The following is a 17943-nucleotide window of genomic DNA, read 5'->3' as shown; positions in this document are numbered from 1 at the left end:
TAAGACGACCCTGATTATAAGACGACCCCTTCTTTTTCAAGACTCGAGTATGAAAAAAGACTTTGACTCAAGTTTGAAAATATACTTTTTGAACACCAAATTTAATTTTTATACGGAAAATAATTACAGTACATCTGAAACAAATTATAACAATATATTTGAGAGAAAAAGCATGTTATTTTTCCTCATTCAAATCATGCAAAAACTGTCTCACATCTTAATATCTGAACATTTAAACATGTAAAACTAAAGTGCAATAACATTTGTAAATGAATGGCTTCTGTTATTTGAAATGTAAATAAACCAATCTACTGTGATAAAACAACAAAATTACAATAACTGCATTAACCATCAAAGTGAACTTTGTTAGACTACTTAACTGTAGTCTTGAAACAAATTTGAATAAGGAAAAACATTGCAATGAAATAATGCAAACTGCTACCGCTATTGTTGGGGGGCCTGAGGACTGTATAGGGCAGACCTGGGCAAAATACAGCCCTCGGGCCACATCTGGCCCTTTTTGCGTCCCTGTCCGGCCCGCATGAGGCCAATCGTAAATTATATTTGATTACAATTTAATTAAAAAAAAAAAAATCAGTGTGGGGGGTGCAATACAACTGTTTTGCTTTTATTTTGAAAGGTGGCGCCGCACTTCCGTGTAGTGTACGTGTATGTGAGCTGTGTGTGAAGGTGAACAGTGCGAAGTAATGCTGCCCGAGAAATGTGTGCTGACCCTCAGAAAAGAAAAGTTGACAAGGAGCGCCGTGTTTTCAACAAGACATGGACTGCCAAGTATTTCTTTACAGAAATGAAAGGTAAAGCCATGTGCCTGATTTGTGGTACACAGGTCGCTGTGTTTAAAGAATATAATTTGAGTCGCCACTACACGACCAAGCATGAGAAAAAATACATCTGTCTGATAAACAGCGCTTCAGAGGCTGATGCATTCCTAGCAAAACTGCAAGCCCAACAAGGACTTTTTATCAAACTTCACACCCAGAGATGCAGCGGCTTTGTCATTTGAGGAAAAGTTAAAAAAGTTAAGAATAAATTGTACTGATTAATGATTGTTTTTTTAATTGACCTATACACCACAATTTCACATAGCTTAATATAAATATAAACAGAATAATTGTATTCTTCTAATTACCAGTACAAGCTATTTAAAACAAATAATCTAGTGCATTTTACAATGGAAGAAAATTGAGCAGGTTTAAGTTATCGTAGGTGTGGCACTCTGATACAACTCAGGTTTTTCATGTGGCCCCTTGTAAAAATTAATTGCCCACCCCTGGTATAGGGGGTTGGCTCGGATGGTTATGCTCTTTTCGCCCCAGGGTGTCGGTCAGAACACAGGAAGGAAGACGTGGTTCAGTTTTGATTGCTTTACGGAATTATTGGCAAAAACGTAACAGACACTCTGGCTCAAAATGGTATTGTGTGAAGCGTGTCAATGGTGTGTGTGTTTTGTGGGGTGTGTGTGGTTCTGCAATAGACAGAAATACAGCACGTCAACGCTCAACTTCTGACGTCACACAACACTCGTAGACAGCACAGATTACATAACTAACTGCGCGGAACGGTTCCGCTATACTAAATAACCATAAATGAAATACTCTGCAACACACCAAACATAAATCATTTGCTGGCGACCGTTAGTCGCCGTGCCGCTGTGTAACGGCTACTCGTACGATGCGAGGCAAACTTAAAGGAGCGCGCCGGAGCTGTCAATTAAACGGTGCGCACACGAAGCAAACCGCGATCGGACAAACGGCACAACAGTGGACAGTAATAACAATGAAATGTATATACCGTAATTTTCGGACTATAAGTCGCTTTTTTTTTCCATAGTTTGGTTGGGGAGCGACTTATGTTTTTGTTTTTTTCACAAATTTTTACTTGATCATTAACACATCACTTACTTGCAAGTATAGTTGACCACTTCACATGTTATTTTTAGTATAGTTGATCACTTCACATATTTTTATATCTTTATCTTGAACATATTCAAAACATAAAAAATAGAGAAAAAATCAAATAAAGCAATTCACACTTTAAAGCGCCATATCCAAGTCCACTGTCTGCTGTATGCACATTTGCTCCATTTTTGCTCCTTATATTTATTATGTTATTTGTTTATTTATTATTCATCACTCTTATTCATTCATTGTTTGTGCCTTCTTGGTTTTTTTTTTGTGTTGTTTACTAGTATACATATTGTGTACTATGTCTTGTCGTGTGTGTATGTGCTTGCACACAGGGCGCTGTGATGCGAAGTGCAGTGGTGTTGGAGTAACAGTGCTCGTAGTTAGTGCATGTTGCATGCTTCTTCCTGCTTGCTACCTTCTGCTTTCAGCTACTGCCGCCGGCTCGCCCCCTGTTTCCGGGGGCGAAAAGAGGAGCCGAGTGCGTAAGTCTCCTCAGCCGGTACATACCCTCTCCACCGTCAAGACTTCTGCATGCCTCCTCATGGCCACACACGGTAACTGGGTGCCTCATGGCTCCAGGCCAAATTGCAGGGGATCGACCGGGGGAGCAACAGTGGGCCCCTTGGCGTGATGCACAGGCCCACCGTGGATGTCCTGCCGCCCGCTAACCACTGTCCCAGCTATGGGTGAAATAGCACCCCCGCTGCCTTGTGGGTATCGTCTGGAACGAAAAGGCTAAGGGGGCAAACCCCGACAGAAAACCCGGCTCGGACTCCGTGAGGCAGACTCATGCTTCAAAAAAGCATTGTTCTGGCAACTCCTGCAGCCAACCTGATGCCAAATGTATCGGTTCACCGTTCCTTTGGATGACAACAGGAAGGCCGAGAGGGGAGCCCTGATGCCTGGGAAACTCAAGGCTTCTAAAAAACTTGCCCAGGCTTCTTGTGCACTGGAGAGGAAACGTCAGCTCCACTAACGAGTGGAGACACAACACGGGAGGTTAGCAGTTACCGATTATAAGCCCTTTCTTATTGGCGTAGAGTATGGGTGCCAGGGGCTACCTCCGACGGTGGGAGAGATGTTCGGTCTCATTGGACAGCTACCTCCCGCCTCAAGCTGGGCAGCCCCCAGCCAATAAGGTGCTTTCCCGCCACAGCCTGCCTGCTTCATTGGGTGCTTGGAGCTCAGGGATCTATCCTAAAAAGTGGGCTGTAAATTTACGCACCAAGCAACGCAAGGAAATTACCGAAGATTCCAGCACTACGCCTGGGGTGCTGGAATGTCAGGACTATGACACCCAGGCTCAGTGACAACCTACAAGAAATTAGTGATGTCCGTAAAACTGCAGTTATAAACAACGAACTCCTGAAGCTCAGAATTGACATGTCGACCCTCCAGGCAACACGACTCCATGGATCTGGCTCACTCAAGGAAAAGGACTATACCTTCTTTTGGCGGGGAAGCCCCCTGAGGAAACCAGGGAATACGAAGTAGGGTTCGCTGTCAGGAACACACTCCTGGGAGCAATGGTACCACCCAGAGGCGGCTCTGAGAGAATCCTGGCTCTCTGCCTCAATACATCCATGGGACCTGTCCACCTAGTGAGTGTGTACGCTCCAACTCTTAGCTCTCCCCAGGAAATAAAAGACAGGTTTTATGATGAACTCGAAGTGACTCTTAAAAACATTCCCAGCCGTGAACAGCTCTACGTACTTGGTGACGTTAATGCTACAGTCGGAGCCGATCGTGACTCCTGGCCATCCTGCTTGGGACACCATGGCATCGGTAAGCTAAACGAAAATGGGCAGCGACTACTGGAGTTCTGCACATATCACCACCTCTGCATCACCAACACATACTTCCAGACCAAACCCATTCACAAAGTCTCTTGGAGACATCCACGCTCAGGTCACTGGCACCAGTTAGACCTGATCATAACACGTACTTCTGATCTCAGAGGCATCCTTCAAACACGCAGTCTCCACGGTGCAGTCTGCGACACAGACCACTCCCTTGTGCTCTGTAGAGTCAATCTATAGGCAAAAAACCTACACAGATCCAAATCAAAGGGAGCCCCACGCATCGACAGCAGCAAAACAACCGACCCAACCAAAGCTACAGCCTTCCTCTGTGCCTAGAGGCCTCCCTCCACGGCCCACCCCTGTCCAGCTCCGCTTAGCGGTACTGGGATGGCTTGAGGGATGCCATACACAGCACGGCCCTGTCGGTCTTTGGCAAAAAGCAGGGAAAGCTAAACGACTGGTTCAATGCCAATTTAACATCATTGGCACCAATCCTTGAAGAAAAACGCATCTCACTCACAAATTACAAGCGCACTCCAAACACCAAAACTCTGCAGACCCTCCGATCTTCGAGGGGGAAACTCCAACAAGCCACTAGACGTTGTGCCAATGACTATTGGCTACAGCTTTGCAGCAACATTCAAGCAGCTGCTGACACAGGCAACATCAGACTCATGTTTGATGGCATCAAAAAGGCACTTGGACCAGCACCCCGCAAAATCGTCCCGCTAAAATCAGCTTCGGGAGAAACCATCGTTGAACGCTCTAAGCAGCTGGACTGCTGGGTGGAACACTACTCAGAGCTCTATGCCAGGGACAACAGCGTCTCTGATGCAACCCTCAGGCATGTAGTGCATGGACCTGTCATGGAAGAGCTCGACATGGAACCAACAACTGAGGAGCTAAGCAAAGCAATAAACAGCCTGCCCAGCGGAAAAGCTCCAGGCACCGATGGGATGACAGCCGAAGTCCTCAAGTGTGGGAAGCCTGCTCCTCTGCATAGACTGCACAAGCTCTTATTTATGCCTGTGCTGGAAAGAAGGCTCTGTCCCACAGGACATGAGAAATGCTAACATCGTTGTTAGGGTTTTCCAGGTTATCTTTATCATAGGATTATGTTGGAATGCAACAGGTAATAAATACCTTACCTTGTCCTCCTTATCACAAGGTCGTAAAACATCCCCTGACATGTTTAGACTAGAGGACAAGGGCTTTAGCCAGTTTACCCAAACCCCCACTCTGTTTCTCTTAATAAATATCCCCTCGCAGGAACGAGGGTTCAGACTTCATTCTGGAGCGAGTGAACTCTCCACCTGCAGGTGTCTAAAAGAACTTGCTTGTCTCCCGTGTGGTTCTTGCAAAATATTGTTTGAGTGAGCAAATCTCTAACAATCGTCACCTTGTACAAAAACAAGGGAGACAGGAGTGACTGTAACAACTACCGTGGCATCTCCCTACTCAGCATTACCGGCAAGCTCTTTGCTCGAGTTGTACTAAACAGACTCCAAGTCCTCGCTCTACCCAGCGTCACAGGCAGGGTTCAGAGCAGGAAGATCAACTCTGGATATGATCTTCCCCCCGAGACAGCTGCAGGAGAAGTGCAGAGAACAACACAAACCTCTCTACATGGCATTCGTTGACCTTACCGAGGCTATTGACCTGGTGAGCAAGAGCTGCCTTTTCCAACTGGTGGAACGGATAGGTTGCCCGCCAAAACTCCTCAGCATCCTCCAGTCCTTCCACACTGACATGAAAAGTACTGTCCAGTACGATGGGTGCATTTCTGAGTCCGTTAACATCCGCTGTGATGTCAAACAGGGATGCGTGCTGGCACCCACTCTGTTTGGGATATTCTTTTCTCTCCTCCTGCGCCAAGCCTTTGGAACATCAACTGAGGGAGTTTACTTACACACCAGGACAGACGGCAAACTATTCATCCTATCCCGACTGAGAGCAAAAACCAGGATCAAACCACTCACCATGAGGGACATCTTGTTTGCTGATGATGCAGCATTGGCAACACACACTAAGGAACACCTGCAGATTCTCCTAGACTGGTTCAGCCAAGCATGTCAGGACTTCAACCTGACCATCAACCTAAACAAAACCAAGACAATGGGCCAGGGGACCACTGTCCCACCCTCCATCACCATCAACAACTACACACTGGAAGCTGTAAGCAGCTTTATCTATCTTCAAAGTCAAAGTCAAAGTCAGCTTTATTGTCAATTTCTCCACATGCCAAAGACACACAAAGAAACCGAAATTTCGTTCCCCCCTATCCCACGGTGACAAGACATGGCTCACAACAGACAAACAGTAAACAAGTATAACAAAAGCGTGCTGAATAAATAATGAATAAATAACACAACAATAAATAAATAAATAATTAATTAAGAGGAGCGTAAAAACGCGTACAGCAGACATTCCCGAAATTAGCGCAACAGTGCTGCACGCTACGCAGAAGGGGGTAGCGAGTTCAGGGCCCTAACAGCCTGGAGAAAGAAGCTGTTGGCGAGTCTGGTGGTGCGGGAGCGCAGGCTCCTGTACCTCTTCCCAGAGGGCAGAAGGTCAAACAAGGAGTGAGCCGGGTGACTCACATCTCTGGCAATCGAGGTTGCCTTGCGGGCGAGGTGGGAGGTGTAAATGTCCTTCAGGGAGGGAAGCGAAGCACCAATAATCTTACCAGCCGTATTCACTATGCGCTGCAGGGCCTTCAAGTTCTGTTCAGTGCAGTTACCACCCCAGACAGCGATGCAACTGGTGAGGACGCTCTCAATGGTGCCACGGTAGAATGTAGACAGGACTGCCTGAGGAGCACATGCACGCCTGAGCTTCCGCAGGAAATACAGGCGGCGCTGAGCTTTCTTTGCCAGTGACGAGGTGTTCGCGGACCAGGAGAGGTCCTCACTGATGTGCACCCCCAGGAACTTGGTGCAGCTCACCCTCTCCACCACAGCACCGTCGATGATCAGCGGCAGGTGTGTCGTGTGACCCTTCCGGAAGTCCACAATGATTTCCTTGGTCTTACTGACGTTCAGCAGGAGGTTGTTGTCCCTGCACCACGTGGTCAGAAGGTCAACTTCCGACCTGTACCGAGTCTCGTCGCCCTTCGTGATGAGACCCACCAGAGTCGTGTCGTCAGCAAACTTCACTATGCGGTTGTCGCTGTAGGTCGCAGTGCAGTCATGCGTCAGCAGGGTGAAGAGCAATGGACTGAGCACGCAGCCCTGGGGGGCCCCCGTGCTCAGCGTGATGCTGGCGGAGATTTTGTCGCCAACACGCACCACCTGAGGCCTCTGACAGAGGAAGTCCAGTATCCAGTTGCAGAGGGTGGTACTGAGGCCCAGCTCGTCGAGTTTGGAGATGAGTCGCTGCGGCACAATGGTGTTGAAGGCAGAGCTGAAGTCCACAAACAGCAACCTCACATATGAGTCCTTTCTCTCCAGGTGGGTGAGGGCCGAGTGGAGGGCAGAGCAGATGGCATCCTCAGAGGACCGCTTGGCACGGTACGCAAACTGGAAAGGGTCAATGGTGGGGGGGAGAACGGACTTGATGTGCTCCAAGACCAGCCGCTCAAAGCACTTCATGATGATGGGCGTCAGAGCCACAGGGCGGTAGTCATTGAAGCAGGACGGTGCAGGTTTCTTCGGCACAGGAACGATGGTGGCAGCCTTGAAACACGAGGGGACGATGGCCTGCTGCAGGGAAACGTTAAAGATGTCTGTGAAGACACCCGACAGCTCCCCAGCGCAGTCCTTCAGCGCTCGACCCGGGATGTTGTCAGGGCCCGCCGCCTTACGGGTGTCAATAGCGGCAAGCGCCCTCCTCACACCGTCGGCAGAGAGGCGCAGGGGCTGCTCGTGTGGGGGGGGAGTGGTCTTCAGCGGGCAAGTGCTGTTCTGGGCGTCGAAGCGAGCAAAGAAGCGGTTCAGATCGTTCAGCAGGCGGACGTCGCCCTCACAGCTCCTCGGCGCGGGCTTGTAGTCTGTGATGGTCTGAATCTTGGGTCTACCATCACCTGCAATTTGTCACTCGATGCCGAGGTCAGCAGCCGGTTTGGGAAAGCAGCTTCTACCTTTGGAAAACTGACACCCGGAGTATAGCAGAACAGAAAGCTCACCATCCATACAAAGGTGCAAGTGTACAGGGCCTGTGTCGTCAGTACACTCTTGTATGGCAGCGAAGCCTGGACTCTTTATGCACATCAAGAGAAAAGGCTAAACTCTTTCCATCTGCGTTGCCTGAGACACATACTGGGCATCACCTGGCGGGACAGGATCACAGACAGTGCAGTCCTGGAGAGTGCACAGCTCCCCACTATCCTCTCCCTGCTGAAGCAGCGGCGTCTCCGTTGGATGGGCCATGTCTGTCGGATGGAAGACGGTCGTATGCCTAAAGGACATCTTATATGCAGAGCTAAAATCAGGCAAAAGGTGGGTAGGCCGCCCATTGCTCCGCTACAAGGATGTCTGCAAACAAGACCTCAAATCCTTCAACATCAACCCAGCCACCTGGGAAGACGTCACCCAGGTTCACCACAAATGGCAACAGGCTCTCCGAAACGGGCTGCAGACCTACAAAATCACCCTGGCTCAACATTGAGAAACGAAAAGGAAGTTGAGGAAGCAGCAAGCTACCATGCCCCCACCTTTACTGGATCCGGCCCACACCTGTAACATACAAAGAGTGAGCCGGGTGACTCACATCTCTGGCAATCGAGGTTGTCTCGCCCGCAATGCAACCTCGATTGCCAGAGATGTGAGTCACCCGGCTCACTCTTTGTTTGACCTTCTGCCCTCTGGGAAGAGGTACAGGAGCCTGCGCTCCCGCACCACCAGACTCGCCAACAGCTTCTTTCTCCAGGCTGTTAGGGCCCTGAACTCGCTACCCCCTTCTGCGTAGCGTGCGGCACTGTTGCGCTATTTTCGGGGATGTCTGCTGTACGCGCACTTGCTCCTTTTTTTTCTGCTCCTCTTATTTATTTATTTATTGTTGTGTTATTTATTCATTATTTATTCAGCACGCTTTTGTTGTACTTGTTTACTCGTTTGTCTGTTGTGAGCCATGTCTTGTCACCGTGGGATAGGGGGGAACGAAATTTCGGTTTCTTTGTGTGTCTTTGGCATGTGGAGAAATTGACAATAAAGCTGACTTTGACTTTGACTTTGATCTGCGGCCATGTATGTCTCTCACGGATAGGAGTCACTAGCCACAGCAGATGCCGTGCAAAGAACACCTAACCTCCAGACACAAGAAATCTATGGTCTTTCGAGACTGTGATGCCGATGATAATGACTGTCTTGTCACCATGGGATGGTGGAAACGTAATTTAGATCTCATTGTGTGTCTTGGCATATGAAGAAATCGATAATAAAGCAGACTTTGACTTTGGTGAAACAACCAAATGAACAAAACAAGAAAACTACATCTGAAAAAAATATATATTTTCAGACGAAACTGGATGAGGGTGCTCTAAATGGGAAGGGCTTAAGAAAAATGGCACCAAAAAGAAACTCATATTTTGCCGGTAACAAACTTCAAGTTGTAAAATATGCAACCAAAAACAGTAATCGAGCAGCAGAAAGAAAGTTTGGAGAACCGTGATGTACCAAAGCATTACTGTAATTTGAATTTCAAGTGACGTCAGTGGCACGGCGCGGTGCGGCACGGCGCGGCGGTTGTTTACATAAAGGACAAACGTACCCACGTACGTACTCCCGGCATCATTGGCGGCTTTGTTTCTAAGTGACACGGAGGACGCAGAGATTGAAGGAATTAAGGATTTGGAGTGACATAGAAGGTTTGAAAAACTATTATGACTTTTACGGACGCCCGGTCCTACTCTACTGAGCTCTCGTTCACCTCCGTGGATCGAAGTTGGGGGCTGGCGCTCGGCCGGGTGGCTGTCCGCGGACGGTGCTTGGGGCTCGGACATGGCTTTTACGCACGCCCGGTCCTATTGTATGGAGCTCTCTTCCACATCGGTGGCTGGAAGTCCACGCTGCCACATGCTTGGAAGTTTATGTTAAATAAAGAGCCGTTTACCAAACCCACGTCTTTCCTTGTACTTTGTTAACGCTACAATATAGTTATATCGTAGATCTGTGTAATAATGACGAGGCTGACGTCAGGACGCACGCGCGGCGTTGTTGACAAAGGACGAGGAATGTGATCAATGGATTTAATGATTTAAAGTGCACAGATGGTTTGATAATATTGCTTATATAGCAGTTATTTGAAATATAATTTATATATCGTTATACGGGCCTGTGGAATATTTTGAATTGCAAGCGCCGTCAGCCGCGCGCACTCATTGTTGACAAAGAACGATCGATGGATTTAATGAATTGGAGTGACACCGATGGTTTTATAAACATGTTATTTATGTAATAGTTCTCTTTAATAACTCTGTATGTTACGTCAGGCCCATTCTCAGCTCTTCGTTTGTGTTTGTCACGTTAGCATACCTATCGTTTAGCCTGTTGTTGCTATCGTATCGAATGATCGATGGATTTAATGAATTGGAGTGACACAGATGGTTTTATAAACATGTTATGTAATAGTTGTCTTTAATAACTCTATATGTTACGTCAGACCCGTTCTCAGCTCTTTGTTTGTGTTTGTCACGTTAGTATACCTATCGTTTAGCCTGTTGTTGCTATCGTTTAGCCTGTTGTTGCTCGTTCATGACTGTTCTTGGTGTGGGATTTTGTCGAATAAATTGCCCCCCAAAATGCGACTTATACTCCGGAGCGACTTATATATGGTTTTTTTTTCACTTTTTGCGGCATTTTATGGCTGGTGCGACTTATACTTCGGAGCGACTTATAGTCCGAAAATTACGGTACTAACTTTGTGTCAAAGACGCACACGATCCCAGCAACATACTCAGTCGATACCTGCAACCTTTAACTTACCGCTGCGCACAAGCTCTAACAGTCGCAATAAACTGAGGTAATTCACGCGTCTTGTAAGGCGCGGTGATGTAACTTCGCTTTAAAGATATCTGGCGCCATCTAGTGTTATGAATGGTTATATATATATATATATATATATATATATATATATATATATATATATATAATCAACAAGTTTCCGTAAAACATGCTCAACAGAACAGCATCTACGCAATCCACGTCTCATTATCATTATCACATCTGTCACGTCTAAGAAGTTGTATATGTGCTCGTGTTTTCGTCAGCTGATGATGTTCTAGTCTGTAGGTGTGGTCTGTCACTCACACCGGCGCACACACTCGTGTCCAGTTGGCAGGCAGCATCGGACAACTCTTGTGACCCCAAAACCATGATCCGTTCTGAACAGGCACGTGCACTCATACGATGCAGCTGAGGCAGTGCTTCTGAACTTCTGGATGAAGTAGGTCCCATCCGATGGTGCAGCCATGTTGGTAGTAAAGCCCTTACAGCTTGAAAACGGCTCTCTCATCCTGGCACACAGCGGTGATGTCCAAAGCTCCCATCCAGTTTCCTCCTGGAGAGCAGTTGTCGTTAATGCATTTGTGTTACCTTGGATGTAAAATGTGTAAATCACTCCAGCTGGTCTCTCTGTGTAGGCCACTTGTGGTATTGTTCATCCTCTAACAGTCACATTGAGATTTGCCCAGAAGAGTCCATCATAGGCACCGTCTGCAAGTCCAGGGCGGGATGGGTCAGCATCACTGATTGTGACAGCTCGGTGTTGATATCCAACTCCTCCCATGGATCCCATACATTACGCTTGAGTGACATGCATTGGTCTGGCCTCCAAGTGAACTTGTGTGGAGGAAGAGGGGAGTTTCGAACACACACAACACCCCTCCTGTGTGTGAGCTCTCACAGTGACCTTCACATACCGGTACCAAGTGTTGGTTTCCGGGGTCCCATGACCAGTCCTATAAGTTCTCATCATGTGACCATCGTTTTCCACGGTCAACATTGTCATTTGGTCTGTTCCTAGACCATAGCACGCTCCAACCACAACGCAGCAGAGGATCCATCAGGCATATGGATCCCCGTTGCTACTAGGATAGCAGAGACACCGGGACATCCCCTCGCCTAGCGGAGTGGGGATCGTTGTTCGCTTCACCATCATTGAGACGCCCCACCACTCGAATTAGGGGTCCAGCACTCTCTGCAACTTGCACTGGCTGAGTTGAATCCAGCTGGCCATTCAGCAAACTTCACTGCGGTAGTCAGCAAGACTTGGAATGGTCCTTCCCGTCGTGGCTGGCCCAGTTCTTTCTTTTGATGACCTGTGAGGAGGAAAGATCAAGCGGCAGTAAATTTGTCTTTGACACAGTTTGAGCGTCCTGATCATATAATCTACCAAGGACTGTTCTTCATCTGTTCTTTGCAACTCTTGTAGTCAATTGTAATGCCCATCTAACTAGCAAATAGGAGTGTTTGCGGGAAGAGTTTGAACACCTCCTAATGATTCCCTCTAACCAAAGACTACTTATGACAGGGGCTTTCCCATTTATTGCCTCCTGGTTTAAAAGAGATTGTCTTACGCATGCCTTCTTTCTCCTCACACGCCCGCACCCACACAGGGTGCGCGCACACACACACACACACACACATCTGCACGCACACATACACAAAACGGCATACAAAGTTCAGACGAACGACAACAGACTGTCACAACTTTATAGAGATTACGCACGAACACAGAACACACAGACAAAGGGATTCTAATCCATCTCTCATGTAGCTTCTTTTGATAGAATCTCCTATTGGTAACTGTATAGCAGACGTTTTAGCATATAATCCCATACTCTGCTCTCTCGCTTCTACTTTTTCATGTCGGTGCAGTCGTAGGTGGCCCCTATTGCAGTCATTGTCTTGTTAACTGTCGCCTTGTGCGACTCCTATGCATGATTGTGTGAATGTCAAAAATTGAACGTACCTAACTTTCTGACCATTCAACCTCCACTGTGGTACAAAAAACCTTACCATTGTATTGAGTAGGTACATTGAGCAACCTAGCTTCCTCCTGACTGCCAAATGTCCTGTTCTAAAATTTATATAACTCGACCTCTACGTCTTAAGTTTGATGAGCCAAAATATCAGATCTTGCTCTTTTTTCCTACCGTTTTAGCCTATTTGTTTTATCCAAATCCGTTCAATCTCTGATTATAATGCTTTTCTCTGTAGCCCTACGCATTTTTCAATTTTTTTTCTTTGAGGATCCTCAATGCAGGTTTAAATTGACCTTTCAACAGATTACTAGCCTGTTTTATTGCCGTGGATCAATCCTAGAACTGCTATTTAGTCAATTTATCCTACCAGTCACACACTCAATCACACAAGTTATCCCTGCCTGCCGCTTTTTATTGCGTTAATGCAATGGGTGGGGTTTTCACAAATGTATGGCTTCTTTTGTTCACAAGCAGTATAGACATCTCATGACTTTAGTTAAACAAAGACGTTGTTTGGTTCACATGCAGTACCCACTTCTCAGGACACACTCATGACTAGTTAAACAAGGTTATTGTTTAAAGCAGGGGTGTCAAACAATTTTTTTTCGCGGGCCGCATTGTAGTCATACCTTCTTTCGGAGGGCCATTATGACTGTCAACCTAAATAAATTTATGAGCACCTCATATTATATATATATATATATATATATATATATATATATATATATATATATATATATATATATATATATATATATAACAAACTGACAACACATTTCCAAAATAGACGAGTAAAAACTGGTCAAAAAAAGATATTAAAAGTGAAGACAATTTGTAAATTCTAGTAATGACACACAAATTTGATGCACAATTTGTCTTCGCGGGCCATATAACAGGATGTGGCGGGCCGTATCTGGCCCCCGGGCCTTGAGTTTGACACCTGTGCTTTAAAGCGACTTATGACTCCAGTCATATGCTTCTGAGCCAGTCACGCTCCCGAGTCATGAGCACAAGGTCAAACTATCCCATACAGCAAAGATCTTCTATAATTACATAGAATCTAATGGTAATATTTGAGATATTTCCCAACAGCATCCCGCATATTTCTCAGAGGCACGCGTTATTAGGGCAGCTGTCCCAAATCCTGGATGGCAGTGCTTTTTTCCTACGTGTGGGGTTGCCGCGCACCCTGCGCTTGCCCTGTGCTATCAGCTAGTATCACTGGCCATACCACGTGAGCTCACTGACCGGTTCGTCAAGTGTAAACGTGCAATGGCAATGCTCTGCTCTTGCCGTGCTGACTGGCTGATGCGCCCCCAGCCCAGCACGAGGGCCCCAAAACCTCACTGCTCTCGAGGAGATCTGCATGGAGAACGGGCCAAAATACCAGCAACGGTGTGTGAAATTCTTGTGAAGACTTACAGAAAATGTTTGACCTCCGTCATTGCCAACAAAGAGTATATAACAAAGTATTAATATAAACTTTTGTTATTGACCAAATACTTATTTTCCACCAATATTTGCAAATAAATTCTTTAAAAATCAGACAATGTGATTTTCCAAGATTTTGTTTTCCTTTTGTCTCTCATAGTTGAAGTGTACCTATGATGAAACTTGCACAGTTGGTGGCTGACGAAATATTTTTTTGCCCCAGTGTATATGCAGGTTTCGGCAACATTTGTAGGTTTAATAAAATGCAAATAAATTAAAGAAACTGTTGGGTCTAAATACGATTAGACATTAAATCACTTGCTGGAATGAAGAGGAGAAGACAACCAGAACAGGTTTACTCGCGAGGAGAACGATAGAGAAAGCAATCTCAGTTACAACCTCCATCAGTTCTGAGTCCTTACTCCACGTGCCCCTCTTTTTAATGTTATGGTTGCCCTGTTTACAGAGGCGTTGCTACACTAAAGGGAGGGGGGATTGTGTCTGTAGCAACGCTGATAAGTTAAAGAATGTAGTGTGGTGTGAATTAGCACTTCGTTGTTGGCTCGTGACCCCCCGCAGAGGCCGTCCCCAGCTGTCCTCCCTCAGTTGGCTGACTCTTCCTCGACCGGGGTCAAATACCCTGAAGCACGTTGATTGCCGCTTTGCTGTGGAACAAATGCAACTAGACCTTTGCTAACTTTATCTACTTGGTAATTAACACATAATAATAATAAGTAACTTGTCCTAAACATTTCAACACACATTAAACAAATGTGAGGTAACCGGTATGCAGTTCCTTAAACAAACATTGAGTAAATATGGGATAACTTTTATGCAACTACTTCTAACTATATGTAACCCTTAACAAAGAAGAATAGGTCTGATAAACTACAATCTATGAACCAAACCTACATCTAAATTAAAAGGAATGAAGTTCCTGTGAATCAAACAAAGAACATGTCACCTATGCAAATAAGCCCTGCTCATTGTTAGTGAAGGCCTCTTACGGGAACCAAAACACACAGACAACATAAGGACAGGAAGGATACAAATGGCTGACAGGGATCAAAAGACATCCCTATCACTAAAAAGGAAGAACCTAGATAAAAGGAAAGATAAACTCGTAAAGGCGAGGCCTCCAGGTCTGGCAGGCCAAAGCTTCACTTAAAATTATTCCAACAGAAACATTTTTTTTTATCTTCGAAAAGTACACAATGCCATTTAGTTTAGTTTTGTTTTGTTTCGTTTCACGTCAATACATTGTCCTCGGGTGACTGTATGGTGTGCGGTATCAGAATTCGGTATTATGGGGTCCGTACTTCTTCGAAGAAGACGTCACAGTGACTGTGAACTCTGATCTTTTTGCCCCACTGTATCTACAGGAGCGGCTCGTTGGCGCACTGGCTAGCACGTCCGGAGGAGGGTGCGGGTTCGAGTCCACCTCCAGCCCTCCCTGTGTGGAGTTTGCATGTTCTCCCCGTGTCCGTTTGGGTTTTCTCCGGGCACTCCGGTTTCCTTCCACATCCCCAAAAACATGCTGGGAAGGCCGATTGAGCACTCCAAATTGTCCCTAGCTGTGAGTGCGACTGCGGATGGTTGTTCGTCTCTGTGTCCCCCGCCTACTGCCCGATGACAGCTAGGATAGGCTCCAGCACGCCCGCGACCCCCGTGGGGACAAAGCGGTACAGAAAATGGATGGATGCATGGATGGATGAATGTATATACAGGGTCTGGCAAACCGACACATTTGTAGGTTTAATAAAATGCAAATAAATTAAAGACTCAATTCTTTTTATCTTTGAAAAGTACATATAATCCCATTTTGTTTTGTTTAATTTTATTTTTGTTTCGTTTTCGAATAATGTTATTTGTTATTACCGCTGCCACATTTTCTGGAGTTCTGGCATTGCGAGGTTGGTCAGTTGATTTTCGTTTCAATGCTGACCCACTGGCTCTGAAGTTAGTAACCCATAACAAGATCGTGTTTCAAGCAAGTACGGGATCATGACTACCAAGTCTGAAACGCAAACGGAACACTCGTGTTGCAGTTACAGATTCGTTCTTGATTAACGTTTCCACAATGAAAGCGAGATGCACACTGGTCCAATTCATGTTAGCAACTGAAACGAAACAAAACAACATTTTTCGAAAACTAAATGAAAATGAAATGAAACAAAACAAAACAAAATGGCATTATATGTACTTTTTTAAAATAAAAAAAAAACTTTTCCTTTATTTTCATTTTATTAAACCTACAAATGTGTCAGATATTTTTGCCGGATGTCCCGTTTTGGCCCGAATATAAGACGATGTTTTTTGTATTGAAATAAGACTGAAAAAGTGGGGGTCGTCTTATATTCGGGGACTAGACATTATACCCATTTTCACTTGTGCGCAGCGGTAGGTTAAAGGTTGCTGATATCGACTATGTTGCTGTGATCGTGTGTGTCTGTGACACAAAGCGAGTATATACATTGCATTGTTACTACTGTCCACTGTTGTGTCGTATGTCCGATCGCGGTTTGCTTCGTGTGCGCGCCGTTTGATTGACAGCTTCGGCACGCTCCTTTAAGTTTGCCTCGCATCGTACGAGTAGACGTTACGCAGCGGCACGGCGACTAACGGTCGCCAGCAAATGTATTTTGTTGTCTCGATTGATGACTTATGTTTGGTGTGTTGCCGAGAGTATTCATTTATGGTTCTTCATTATTTTTTTTGCCAATAATTTAGTAAAGCAATCAAAACTAAACCACGTCTTCCCTCCTGTGTTCTGACCAACACCCGGGAGCGAAAAGAGCATAACCATCCGAGCCAACACCCTATACAGTCCTCAGGATCCCCAACAATAGCGGTAGCAGTTTGTATTATTTTATTGCAATGTTTTTCCTTATTCAGATTTGTTTCAAGACTACAGTTACAGTGAGACTTCACTTTGATGGTTAATGCAGTTATTGCAATTTTGTCGTTTTATCACAATAGATTGGTTTATTCACATTTCAAAAACCATCATTTACAAATGTGATTTCACTTTAGTTTACATATTTAAATGTTCAAATATTAAGATGTGATACAGTTTTTGCATGATTTGAATGAGGCAAAATAACATGCTTTTTCTTTCGAATATATTATGATAATCATTCCTTTCTGATGTAATTATTTTTTGTATAAAAATGAAATTTGGTGTTCAAAAAGTCTTTTTTCAAACTTGAGTCTCGAAAAAGAGGGGGTAGTCTTACATTCGGGCCAATACGGTATATATACACCGTTTTTTTATAGTTTGGGGGCGACTTATACTGAGGAGCGCCATATATATGAATTTTTTCATAAATTTTCAAAAAATAAAAAAAAAGTGAAATCGCGATAAACGAACCGCGATGTAGCAAGGGATTACTGTAATTTGAATTTCAAGTGATGTCAGCGGCGCGGCGCAGCGGTTGTTTACATAAAGGACAAAGATTCGATCACGGGATGACGAAGATGACGAAGGGCCCCACGTACGACCGGCATCATTAGCGGCTTTGTTTGTAAGTGACATGGAGGACGAAAAGTTTGAAGAATTTAAGGATTTGGAGTGACACAGAAGGTTTGAAAAACTATTATGGCTTTTACGCACGTCTGGTCCTACTCTACGGAGCTCTCTTTCACCTCCGTCGATGGTAGTCGGGGGCCGGAGCTCGGCCGGTTGGCTGCCCGGGGACGGTGGATGGGGCTCGGACGTGGCTTTTACGCACGCCCATTCCTACTCTACGGAGCTCTCTTTCACCTCTGTGGATGGAAGTCGGGGGCCGGTGCTCGGCCAGGTGGCTGACCGGGGACGGTGGATGTGGCTCGGACATGGCTTTTACGCACGCCCGGTCCTATC

At 45.7% G+C, this 17943-nt stretch overlaps 1 long non-coding RNA gene across 1 annotated transcript; it reads left to right on the top strand.

The window, feature by feature from the left end:
* Positions 1 to 743: 743 nt before the first annotated feature.
* LOC148382176 (uncharacterized) lies at positions 744 to 16830 on the top strand. The gene is made up of 2 exons (XR_015854172.1): positions 744 to 815; positions 15464 to 16830. It is a non-coding gene; the product is annotated as an uncharacterized LOC148382176 (long non-coding RNA).
* Positions 16831 to 17943: the final 1113 nt, after the last annotated feature.

Source organism: Syngnathus floridae, chromosome 18 (genome assembly GCF_059516105.1).
Source record: "Syngnathus floridae isolate MCC-2025c chromosome 18, RoL_Sflo_1.0, whole genome shotgun sequence".
NCBI lineage: Eukaryota > Metazoa > Chordata > Actinopteri > Syngnathiformes > Syngnathidae > Syngnathus > Syngnathus floridae.
This window is presented reverse-complemented; position numbering and strand designations above follow the sequence as displayed.